General features: G+C 40.3%; 1 protein-coding gene across 7 annotated transcripts in view; it reads right to left on the bottom strand.

Annotated features, from left to right (window-relative positions):
* The window catches only part of celf6 (CUGBP Elav-like family member 6), a 165894-nt gene that overhangs the window by 115593 nt on the left and 36629 nt on the right, over positions 1-13672 (bottom strand). The gene's annotated exons all lie outside the window — the stretch shown is intronic.

A 13672-nucleotide genomic window follows, 5' to 3' on the forward strand; every position in this document is an offset into this window, starting at 1 on the left:
CATTTGTCAGGCATGAACATACTGCTAAAAAGCAACGTTTGGTCTACACTCACAAAAAGGTCTGAAACTGTCATGTCCGAAGACACTCGAGAAGTCGACCATCTTGGTTTAGAAGTGACACCTTTAGGGTCATTTTGGACATTTCCGATTTTGTCCAATTACTACCGAATTTGAATGAGGTGTACTAGACAGCTGGATGACAATAAATTCTCATAAATTAAAAGAAATAAATCCTTATAAATACTTAAACTTTTGTTGTAAAATGTTTGCGGAACAAGGCAGAAAAATTTGATGACTCATCATAAAAATGCAAAACTAATAACACCACTCCAGAAGGTCAGCGATCGACCCAACATCTCGTGTGTGATGACAGATGAAGCCAGTTTAACTGAGCTGCATAAAATTTGGAAGCCATGTCTATCATGGATAAACCCACAACAACAACGAAAAATGCAAGAGGTCTGTCATTTTGTTGTTGTTGTGACCCATTTCCAGGTGTCATCAGAGAAAACCCAACCGATATATATTTCGTCAGATTTTCTTCACCGCCTTTACTGCGCTATACAATTGGGCAACGTTAAATTGTGTAAAATTGTAGTGCCGAGTATGGCAGCAAAAATTTATGACTTGCCATTAAAAACAAAACTCGAGTAACTCAACTTCATGAAACAAAGGTAAAACCAAAGTTTTTCTAAAACACATTTATCCATTTGTGCTTTTCAATTACACATCTCAGCTGACTCGCATTTAAATGGAATCACTCAACTGAGACGTGAACATTTGCCGTGGCAGTGAAACAAACGGGCCCGCCGCAAAAAAATGGAAGCAGGGATCGAACAGTGGTCCCTTAGCGGCAATTTGCAGACCAGATGCGGCACAAAAACTTGACTTGGGAGGACGGTTTTCTATTAGGAGGAAGCTCATGTTCGCCTGGCTGGACTTTTTATACTGAATGTGCAGCAGTGTTGCAGCTTAAATAACCATCCCTTTGCATATTCATTGACAAGAATGAATGAGCCACTATAGCGCATCACTGAGTGCCAAACAGACAGTAAACATCGATCAGCAGCTCGCTGGCAGCTTGCGCTATCTCCCGAGACTCAGGCTGTTTATGATATAGGCACTCCAGCCTCTATATGTGTCCTTGGTGGGGAAGTGGTTCGGGGGCAGTGAGTGGGGTCCATGCCGTATGCTGCGCAGATGCCACCACTCCGCAGGCCTTCCTTTCATGCCCTCCCCTCCATCCATAAACAAAGAGGAGCTCGCGGCGCGTCCACCAACTTTATTTACATTCATGCCGGAAATATGAAAAAATATTCAAGTGCCTTCCCACAGACAAAAACAAATCATATTCATGCTAATATCCCGCATCCCTCTTCTTCCCCGCCCGTGCCTCAAATGAGAGATGGGGAGCCGGCCTAGAATTAATGACATTCCATCGGCGCTAATGTTTGCCGTGTTTCATTAACTGGTATATCTTTAATTTCCAATAAACACAGCAATTAGGGGGAGGCGTCCGCCGAGACGGGGCTTTGGCAGGCTGCTCTGCCGCGGTAACAGCTGTAACCAAGTCGGCGCCGAGGTAACAGTAGTCGAGGAGGACTCTCAGCTTAACTGAATCCCGGCTCGCCGTGGGGAGCGGCGCGATTCAATTATATGAAAATGAAGCCCGACGCGTGTATCGGTCTCACAGAAGAATGAGAGCGAGGAAACAAAAGACAACCTCAGACAAAGGCATCCAGTACTGTATATACTATATAGATGGCCAAATTCAAAAACGTGTTTTGTTTTGGGGGGGTTTGAGGAGACAACCTTTCTCATTCTTGCAGAATAACATTTGTTTAGGCTATCCAATGCATAATACAGTGTTTGGCAGCACTGCCGCCTCACAGTTCCAAGGTTCAGGTTTTAAGTCACAGTTCCACTTTTTCTGTGTGGAGTTTGGATGCTATTTTCCTTTAAATAATTTTTTTTCTCCAGGTACTATGGGCCGCCTGTCAAATTCCAGCAACATACATGTTTAGTTAATTGAAAACTTTAAACGCTTACCCGTGACTTGTGACTGAGAATGATTGTTTGTTTGTATATGTGGTTTGTAATTTGATATAGAAAATGGATGGATGGATACCATTATAAATACTGAATACGGGAAGCCACATCTTCCAAGGTCAGCCATTTAGAAAATCCTTCAAATAAGAGGTTTTGCGGTTTGGCCATTGATATACACTCACTGGCCACATATTTACTATTGTTGCTCTTGTAGTTACTGAATCACTGAGGGCAAGCAGTGAACAAAATATTGGAAACAACTCACAGTATGACTTCTTTTACAGCAACAGTGATAAATACATTTTTTTTTTACACTTTTCAGTCAAACATTTGACACCAAACATGCTCAGTCAACATGAGAATTACAAGCTATGTCAAGCTAGCACTGCTCAGTCAACATGAGAATTACGAGCTATGTCAAGCTAGCACATTTGAAGTTCGAGGTAAAAAATATTTTGACAAGAAAGTTGAAACGTTATTGTAAAATGTTGTCAAGGTAAGAAAAAAAATATGGGGGTAAATGAAAGGAGGATTACAATGATTTTATCAAGCGAGTCAAGCAAAAAAAAAAAAAAAAAGTGAAATCAGAAAAGTTGCAATAATATGACATTAATAGTGTAATTTTTTGAAAGAACATTTTAGGAGAAAAAGTCATCATTTGCAACTTAAAAGTTGTAAAGATTACAGCATAGTGATCATGTTGAGAGAAAAATGTCATATTTGGACAGCAACAGGGTTGTATTATAATGAGTTAAAAGTTGTAAATTGACCGCCTCTGTGTACCTTAAATAAATTATATGCCCATTTGATCGGTGCTCATTTGTGCTGGGTGGTAACAGAGGAGTACAGTACACTGGTTATTAAATATTAAAATCGTGCTGTAACGATTCTCAGATTTGTGAAGATGACTTTGAGGTATAAGAAAATTATCATCAGCATATAATTGAACAGAGCAGTCTGAAAAAAAAATACATGGAAGATCATTAATAAAAATACAACAAAGAGGTGGACCTAAGGTAGATCCTTGAGGAACACCACTAGGCTGAATTAATAAATAAGCCTTTCAATGAACCACATTGTTTTCTACTGTGTAAATAACAATTAAACCACAATGCTTAGATAAACCAATTGTCTAACAAGATCAAATGTTTTTTTAAGGTCAGCAAAAATTAACCCAGGACGTAAACCCTGATCCGCTGCTGAAAATACATCATTTGGAAACTTCAGAATAGCAGCGGTTGTTGGGTAGTTGGATCTGAATCCAAATTGATATTGCAAAAAAAAAAAAAACATTACTACTTTTCAAATAATTTAGTTGATTAAAAATATGTTTGTCGTGGCCACGGCGTATTGACTAAATAAAACTTTTTAAAAATGAAACACTGACCTAAATGGACAGTTTTCTTCTTTGAAGCAAAAAAAAAAAGCTTTCATAGGAGTTTCTCCCGTTCATTCCGCTCTCAAAAGGCTGCTTTTCAAAGAGTGCTGAAGAAGGGGGAGGCGCAAACATTCACTAACGTTCCAAAAAATAAAATAAAAAAATGTAAAAATCAGCCCGTCGGGAATTACAATCTCTTGTTCTAAGCACAAAGGGCAGGAGGACGGATTAAACCCCCACATTATAGTCAAAGGACGAGTGAGACTCATGTACTGAGAGGCAATTTACCACCGTGACCTTTCTATCTTTAAAATGTTCACATCTTCCCCCACACACGCACACACACTTTTGACTCTTTTTCCAGTGCAAGTACAGTAATCATGTCAAGATTTCTTTCTTCTTTTGTCCCTCTCAGTGTAACTTGATGAACAGATAAAATGGAGCTTGAACGAGAAGTAAAGTAGGGAGTTGGATGATGATGATCATGATGATGATGACTTGAGACAAAGACGGGAGAATTTTTTTTCCCCTTGAGTGGCTACAAGCAGGTAACAGTCCTGCAAAGGGAGATGATGGGACACTGACTACATTCCTGGATTTGATTGCAGGCTCTGTTCAAGCCTTTTATTGTTACACAACACAAATACAGTGAACTATTAAAGATTGTTGTAATTGGTGGACAGCAATTGTCATAAAACTTCACACTTTAATATTTTAGACCCATAACATTGGTGAACACAGATTTCTTTTATTCTTTTACATATATTGGTTAAGTCTGACAGCTGTTTTTAGCTAGTTTTTAGGTGCAGAATCCAAATTTAAGTTTTTCATGTCAGGCTTTTGAGCTATAAGATCTCCCTTTTCTTAATATATATATATATTAGAACTGTCAAACGATTAAAATTTTTTAATCAGATTAATCACATCTTAGAATTTTGATTAATCATGATTAATCACTGACTTAAAAAGGCTTTTTTTTCCCAACATATTTTGCCCGCTAAATTTAAAGCGTACCTGTTATGTGTTAATTTTTTCGACATTTAATGTTATGAAGACATCATCAAAAATTTATATCCACTGCACACACTCATCCTGCTTTTTCTAATCAATTATTTACATAATTTAAAATGGGGGGAAAAAATGACCTACGGCATATGTAAACATTTATGTTTACAGTTATGTTTATTGCTCAAACTTGAACAGCTACCTTTAACGTAACCATCCACTGTCGGCTAAGAAGGATCATCTGTGGTCAAAATTAATAGTGTGATTAATCTTAATCTGTGGTAATACAATGATTAATGTGATAATTTTTTGTGATTAATTAATTAGTTAACGCTTTAACTTTGACAGCACTAATATATATACATTTATATATATATATATATATATATATATATATTTCTATATATATATATATATATATATATATATAATGAAAAAATTAAATTAAATGTGTGTATATATGCAAAAAAAAACATTAAAATGGAATAGTTAGTTTTCTTCAAAATAAAAATCTAACTCCCCCCCTTCAAATTGTTCCCCGGTGTAATTAGCATACTGCATTAGCATGTACACGCCTAGAAGGCGTGTCTAAAAGTTGTCTGAATGACTGAATTGTTGTCACTGGCATTCCTTAGTCTATTATTTAGATGGAACTGTTTTGTGTCCTGTTGCCAGAGGTATGTTAATGCATGTCTGGAAGACATTCTGACAATTACACACTACTCATGGTTGAGCATTACTTTCTAACAGAACGTAGCCTTCAGCTCTTGTAGGAAACTGACGATTTTTACATTCGCAGTTTAGTTGCATAATTTGGCTTATAAAATATATATGTGTGTATTTAAAGTATAATTTCATTAAATCCGCCCACTTCCCCTGAGGCTAAGCCCGTCTCCAGTATACCAGATGAGGGGCTGTAGAAAGGGCATATCTCAACGGTGGGCCCTCAGCATCCAGCCCCCACCCTTCCACCTTCTCTCTATATGGGATCGATCCATATTATGGGGAGCCCTGCTGTCCCAGCATGTGGGATCCGTAATGTCAAGCATCTACATATCCCCAGATGAACCCTGGCTCGTGAACTGGGCCATGATTAGTGAGCCACTAGTGGCTGCTCGGATTTCTCGGATGGCGCTGCCATCTTTATCTTGTCACGACTTTAAGACCAAAGGAACGGATAAAGAAACATGATATCCAAAAAGCACCAAACTGCGCCTCACCGCCTTCCCGCCAGAGTTGATCTTTTAGGTGAACATATGGCCAGAGGGCCGAGGAGGTGCCACGTCTCGGCAGGTCGGATTAAGCACGGCCTGCGAGGGAGCGGTGGCGGCCGCATGATGTACGCAAGCAGGAAGACGAGAGCGCAGATGCTGCGGCGGGCAGGGAAGCTAAGTCCTCGTTAAGGATCGGCTTTGCCAAGGAAACACCGCTGTGACGCGTGACTGTCCTCGAGATGAGCGGGAATAGATTATGGCTCGTGAGCTCAGTTTTTGAGGTGGTCGCGTTCCTCGTTAGGGATAAAGAAACCGTGCTGCAGAATGTTGCCATCCATTGATCCGTCGTCCATACTGAGTAGCGCCCTAGTTGCACAGAAATCAGCCAAATGGACCGTCATCCATCCATTTGCAATAGTGTTTGTTGTCATTCGAGTCAAGAGTGATCTCCAGCCGTGCTTTGGGAATGCTGGAGTAGGAGAAAGTCGAAATTCAAACCCGAACCTCAGAAGCATAACGTATGCGTATCACTGCGCATCACCTTGTAGATAGCTGACCGACGCGCTGCAGACAGCTGATCCGCGCGCTTCCCGCCTTCGAAAAGACAACTTGTAGATTAGTGTGCGTCTATCAGCTGCATGCGGGGCACCGCGAAGTGATACGAACGAACAGAAAAATAGTGCCCGGCGGTAATCGCGTCTGACTTTTTTCAGAAAGGAATTTTGTAAGGAAATGTATCACTCTTTTGAACACAAATTTTTTTTAAAAAGAAAAACACTTTATTTAGGTGACCCCAGGCAACTTGCTGGACTATTTTCCTCTCGTCCAACACGGGACCAGAACTCGTGTCACAGAACGCTGTCAGGGGTAAGTCAGCGATGATCGCACACAGGGAGGATGAAATAGAGATTCATGTCGAAAAATCCGAACTATCTCTTTAAGGCATTCTTCAGCAAAGCCACATAAAGCTTAGTTTTCTAAGTATTTCATTGCATAATTTTGGGTGTATAAAAACCCACTAAATTATATTCAGGTTTCATAAATACAGTTTATATTGACCAAGTTACTTACTATTCTACATTTTTAGCTCATTTCCTCAAGAATATAGCACGTCTGAAGTCATTCGTTTCCAATATACGTCACACTATCCCAATTCTTCCACTGAGTCTTCAACATCTCCAAGTCAGTGGAGATTCTCCGCAGATATACACGTAGGCCCAAGTAAGGAATCAGCCCCCCCCCCCCACCCCACCCACTGTAACAACCTCACTGAGCTTTTTTCATAGCTGCATATAGTTCTGCTTAAAGCGCCGCTGAGATTTATGCTGCTGTCAGCTCACAAGGGTGCAATCAGAAATAAAGATCCCATAAACCCCTCTGATGTGTCCGCAGGTACGGCACGACTGCTGATGGGGAATATATATCTCTACAACTGTGGCTTTGGAATATTAGTTTGGTCTGTATTATTATGATTATCATTATTATTACAATTATTTTTGTTTTGTTTTTTTACGAGAGTTGTGTACATGCCATGTGTACATTGTGTGTTTATTTTGCTGGTCCAATGCATGAAATCAAACTAAATTGGCACTGAGTCTATTGTGTATACTTGCAGAGTTAGTCATCATGGATGTGAATGAGGAAAGCCTGCTGCATGAATCTGCAAACCTTTTCTGGTTTATGTGTGTCTTTCATGGATGAAGAGTGAGCATTTTAAAGTTGAAAAAATATTATACCAGATTTCCTGTATATATTATTCTAGCACTTTTGGGGGAAGCTGACAATTTATGTCGATAATTGGACCTCCATATACAGGTGGAAATGTGTCACGGTGATTTCCAGGCAGTTTTTTTTTTTTTCTTCCCCATGATAAGGACTGGACCAAGTTTAGAAGCTAAAACACCGACAGGGCCGTCGAGTTCGCCCACAGCCCGCCACGTCGCGTCACCGTAGCGACAGCTCCCCCGCCTCAACCCCCTCGTCACTGCCCTGTCCGGTCGGGCCCCTTCACCGATCTCGCCGCCGCTTCCTCGGGCCAGACAATCGCTTATCCTGCCGCCTTCGCCGTCTGTCGCATCACTGTCAGAGTCAACTGCGAGGGAGGGGAGACAGGAAGTGAGAAATGGGGAAGAGCTGGACGGATGAGCGGAGTGAAGCAGGATGGGGAACGTCTGAGAGAATAGGGATACAGATATATACTCGTGACACATCCAACATGTCCATCCCATCCACAACTGACTCCCATCACCCTCGCCTTCATCTTTCTTTCAGGTAATTCCCCGGGTCACATCAGTCCTACTCATATCAAACTCCTTTTACTCTCTTGACTCGGCCTCTCCAAATGAGCGCTCGACAGCATTTTGATCCCTCCTGCTCCCTCCTTTAAAAAAAAAAAAAAAACAGTGAAGGGGAAAAAGTAATGGGCAGAAAAATGAAATGACTTTGCGAGCCCTCATGTAAAAAGCGTGGCTCGCTCCTCCACTCAGGCAATATTCCTTCAATTATTGCCACTCACACAAGCCTCCTCCCTTCGCCACCGGCTGAAGTTTTAATTCCCGGGTTTCCGATAGGAAAAAAAAAAAAAAAAAATGCCCTCGATAGAATGTGGAAATAACTCTTGGCGGATTGTGGGTGCTGCATGCATGAGCTGTCTATTACTGTTGATGGGGAGCGTATGATGTGGTAGCTGAAAATCGGAATAAGGGTGCTATTTCACAAAGTATTAGACCGCCATGGCTGATTTGTCTCAGAGACAATCTAGCATCACAAAGTGCTTTAATGCGGACTCTTTCCGCATTGAGATTTCGATTTCTTACGATTTTGAACTGGAATGTGAAATATGTAACTGAATTTACCATTAGTAATTAATTACAGTATGTGGGCAGCACCTTTGGGGATTATTGCGTCCTCCCATATACCAAAAATATGTTGAGTTCATCAAATACTCTAAATTGTCCATGAGTATGAATGCTTGTTTGTATGTATGTGCCCTGTGAATGGCTCATGACCACTCCGCAGTGTAGTCCACTCTTTCGCCCCAAGAAATCTGGGAAAGGTTCCAGCTCAACTTTGACTCTAGTTACAACAAGCACAGTATAGAGTATTTTTATGACTCTCAAACAATTTTGGTCGAATGAGAGGAAAGTGGGCGCCATCATGCCTAAATGAGTGCAAGTATAATTTTTTGAGAAAATTGGGAGTCATCAGCGGACACTTGAACAGGAAGGGGATCCGTCCATTTGCCAGCTGAGTTTCCACATCCTTAAAGTGCTATTTTGACTCCCTCATCTTTTAATTGCCTTCCAGAGTAGAACCGGCCCTTAACCTCCACTTTAAATAGACACTTGTGGTTCATATGCATATGTGAGCAAGCACACCAAGGACTTAGACATGCACATAAGGAAAGGAACAATTGTGGCTATAAATTTGTCTGTGACTCAGATGCTGACAGCAGAAAGGACGGAGGTTTCGTCTCGGGTGGGGGGGCCGTCTCGGTTTAACCAGCGGCTGCTTGCTTTCTGGAAATGAGAATAGAGACACGAGCTAGGGCGCTGAGGCGTGAATCGCTCAGCCGGGAAATGCTTCATCACAACTGCTGGAGAATTTCTCCCAGCAGGGTGCGCGATCGGCTTTGGGGGCTATGCAAGGGAATGTGGGCGGATACACAACAAAACACACTTGGGGGGAGGGTCCGAATTTATATCTATGAACTGCATAAGAAAAACCCAATGGTTGGCCCTGTTCTGATGAAGCTACCTGAGAGAAATGATCCATAGGACGCCATGTGTTATGTGCTGAGAGGTTTGGCGCATACACAAATAAGGTTTTAACTATTTATTCACATAACTTGACTAAACGAAAAACAACGAGAATGCATCGAGAATCACGTTGCGCCAAGCCCCCTTGGGCTGCGGAGATGCACAGAGAACAGTGAGTAATAATCCGGCGAACACACACATTTCGTAGACAGCTTATATAGCCAGCAAATCGATCCCATTGGTTGTGACTAGATATGTGAGTACCAGTACCGACATGGCATTATCTGATTGGCTGTTAACCCAGTAATTACAGATAGTTCCTGACATCACCAAACATTACACAGTAAAAAGGATCCTTGACATCATATAGTCCTAAACTAGTTGAAACTAGATGATGGTTCAGTACAAAATAGACACTTGACCTTGGTCATGAACGCATGAACTCAAACCTAACCCAGGCGTGACCCCAGACAAGAGACAAGACCCAAACATACCTCCCTGCATGACTCGAGTCATGACACCATGTGGGTGGATGAGAAGAAGAAGCGATGAGGAAGGTCAACTGAAAGACAATCAACCGAGATGGCCACATTTTGCTTTGTAATATTCAGGCTAATTGGTGATAATGAAGATGGCGATGGCACCGGAGTGCAGCAGGGTGTCCATGTAAGTCCCCACACATTTATACCAGCATCTGAGAATTCACTTATTTTTATCCAGCCATCCATGTGCTCATTATGGTTGCAGGTGAACTGGAGCCAATCCCTGCAGACTTTGTGATAAACAAGCAAAAATAATGACCAAAACAGTGAATTTTCATTCTGTGCATTTCATACTTTGTGGGAAATGTTAGTTTATTCCGCCAGCATCTAAGAATGAATTGTTTTTGACTATCAATTTATAAGCAAACCGCAATTAATAAGACGTAAAAATATATAAAATCAGTACCGTCACAAAGTGCCACAGCCTCCAGTTCACCCACGACCCTAATGAGGACTAAGGCTTTCGAAAATTGATGGGAACAAAACAAACAGAGCTGAAGAAATTGATCCCATTGTAATAATCCTCCAATGCTGTGATTTGTCAATAGTATCGTTGTGTGATACGACGAGTGGTTCCCAGCAGCACAAGTTACACGCCAGCCTCCCCAAACAGCAACAAGATGGATCATGTTTGTACAGCAGATGCAAATCAGCCCCTTTATTGATTTAGTGGCCTCTGGTGTGGAGTGCTGAGTGCTTTCTGCCTTTTCAACGCCATGCTGTGACAACTCCGCTTCTATTATAATACACCCCTCGACTCAATATTCGGATTAGTTGCGGTCTATAAACAGCCTGTAAATGTCAAGTTTTATTTTATTATTTTTTCTATCCATCTTAAATACATGTAAAAACCTAAATAAGCTCCAACCTTTTAATAAAATCATCTTTAGTCGCGTGTGGTTATATGTGTTGCCGAAAAACATTGGAATAACACTAATTGTTTATGTGCAATGTTGTGTAATGGAGTGTTTGTTGCTTGGAAGCGCTCTGAAACCTTATTACTGCTGTTCACTGAATTTGTATGGAAGTCTGCAAGGGGACACGTGAAGCTTGAAATTATTCAAACAGCCCGTCATCCAACCTCAACCGCAGTAACTTAATCTTTATTTATGTATTTATTCCATCTCCAATGAGAGGGAATGCATTTAATGCTTTCTCCACTGACATCATCCTCAGATACTGGCACCAGGGGGGGGGGGGGGGGGGGGGGGGGGAGACAAAGAATACAAGAGTTTTAAGCACAAAATAAAATATTGTTGCTGTCTAATAAATTGCAATGTTAGGAGTTAGAAATGAAATCAAGACAGGAATATAATATAATCAAATAAAGTTAAGTATGCAATTTAAACTGAAATTACAGCTATTTATTTATGCATGCATTAAGAATAGAGTAATCTTCCGGCCTGGATGTAATTCAACTTCCATCCATCATACCAGCTTCTTTAGACAGCAAATTGCAAATTGAGTCAAGAGTGCCTCTGCTGGCTGCAAGCAAGTACTGCATTTTTTTTTTGGCTCTTTTTTTTTTTTTGGGCTCAGTGAATTTATATGAAACCCCCCCAGAGTTGATTTAATCGGTATTAAAATCAGCACACGTCTGAGCTGCCAAAACTACTTTTAAAACAGCAGGAAGCTGCTCAATTGTGACATGACTGATTTTATGCATGCTTCTGTCAAAATAGATTTTCCACTTTAACTTTTGTGTGGAGTTAATTGAGAACTGCCACGTCTATCTTTAGGTGGCGCATGCATTTAATCCGTCCAAATAATGTTGGCGCTTGTGAGAATGTGCTGCATGTGGCGGGGGCGGCATTGTTGAGCTCCTCCAATTCTACGACTAACCCAACAAGTGTTCACAAAAAGTGCACATGAATATCAACTGGGTTTTCCTTTTTTGGACCTTGTGAAGTCAAAGATTGTCTGAGCAAGGATTAAAATCCTCTGACCATAAATACTCTGTCAATCACGGATGTATTCAAGTATATGGCTGAGAATGACACATTTGTTACATCAAGCAGGAAGACGACTCTTATCATCCTTGTTTTAAAATGCATTTAAATAACTTCTGAAAGTAAGAAAAATAACCTCACATTAAATCCTATGAGACATTTGATTAGGTACACCAACACATGCAAATGACTTCCACAATGTGAGCTCAACGTTATTCAACAATTCAATACATTTATAATGTGATTTAAAAAAAAAAAAATACATGGTTATGCTCACTTTTGATTGTGGTTGCAGTTTATAAGAATTAGTGGAAAGTAGGAAAATTGCAGCTGAGTCTACAGCATGGAGCATACTTGTTTTTACTCATGCCTTATTCAATGTACTGTATTTATTTTTATACTTTATTTCATGTATCCTAATTATTATTATTATTATTATTATTATTATTATTATTATTTTATGTTTACATTTTTTATTTATTTATTGATGTATTTTTATTGTTTAAAATTTCCCTGGGAATTCTCAGGAATTAATAGGAAAGAAATTGGCTTCTTAAAAATGTCTGGTTAGTTTTTTAAAGGGAAGCAAAAACAAACCAAACCAAACCAAACATCATTTATTTTGTGTCCATCAAAGTAGTGATTTATATTAACCTTGCTCTCGCAAGATGAATTCTCGCGGCATTTGTGAGTTCACAAACTCCGGATAATACCATCTTGTACGACTCCCGCTGATAACTGCCGTTTCCGAATCACTGGCGGGTCGGACCAATCACAGAGCGACATTGTATTTGGGAGCGGGATATGCAACAGTGACGAAGCCAGGAAGTCAGCGCAGACGCAGGGGCTAACAAACAAACCTAACATGGACGAATGGGCGCGACAATTAATTCTGTTCTCGCAGAATTACTCACCGTTTCATTGTTGAATGTTGAACGACGAGGGCCGCTTCGTGCATTTCTACCTGGTACGATGTTCATGCTTTTCCCCCCTTCGACATGAACGAAGATGAAATTTTCATCCGTGGCCGTGATTGGTTAAAACAAACGTGTAGAATGTCGCATCGTCCAATCAGCTCGAATTATTGTACAGAATGTCCCGCCTTTTCCTGACAAAATTATTGTGGAACGGTACCAGATGGATATTGCTAGGTTAGATTTATATTGTATTATTTTATTTTGTGTTATGCTAGTTTCATTTGTTTACATATTTCATGTGTTTGGTTGGCAATAATATTTCCAGAAATTGAAACTGCTTGGCATCGTACTGACAGCTGTTTATTATTCATACAATTGAACTATGAAAGCAAAAAAAAAGAACAGCTCTCAGTATGATACAGTGACTTCAAAATTGATTCTATACCTGCATAATAATATTAAATATCAAATTTTCCAAAGGCAAATTTTAAGAAAAAGCCTTTGTATTGAATCTCATCGAATGGTGCAGGTGTACCTCATGTTGTGGTCGGTGAGTGTGTGTAAAACATCAGACTGAGCTCGAACGCGCTATTAATAGAATACCAAACTATCAGCTAATTAATCAGCTGCTCGAGGAAATTAGATGATAATACGACCTTTGCTGGGCTTCCTGTGCTGAATGGATCTAAATAACTATGAGACACACATGCACACGCACACATACTGTATGGATAAATGCAGCAAAAAGTACTGATAAAGTTGTTGTTTTTTCCAATTCCATATCAGAGTCAAAAGACAATACTCTTGAGTATCTCATGCTGGTCCAGATTCAAGAGTGAGTGTTCTAAAAGTGGTTGCAA

The sequence above is a fragment of the Festucalex cinctus genome, chromosome 4, assembly GCF_051991245.1.
Source record: "Festucalex cinctus isolate MCC-2025b chromosome 4, RoL_Fcin_1.0, whole genome shotgun sequence".
Taxonomy (NCBI): Eukaryota; Metazoa; Chordata; class Actinopteri; order Syngnathiformes; family Syngnathidae; genus Festucalex; species Festucalex cinctus.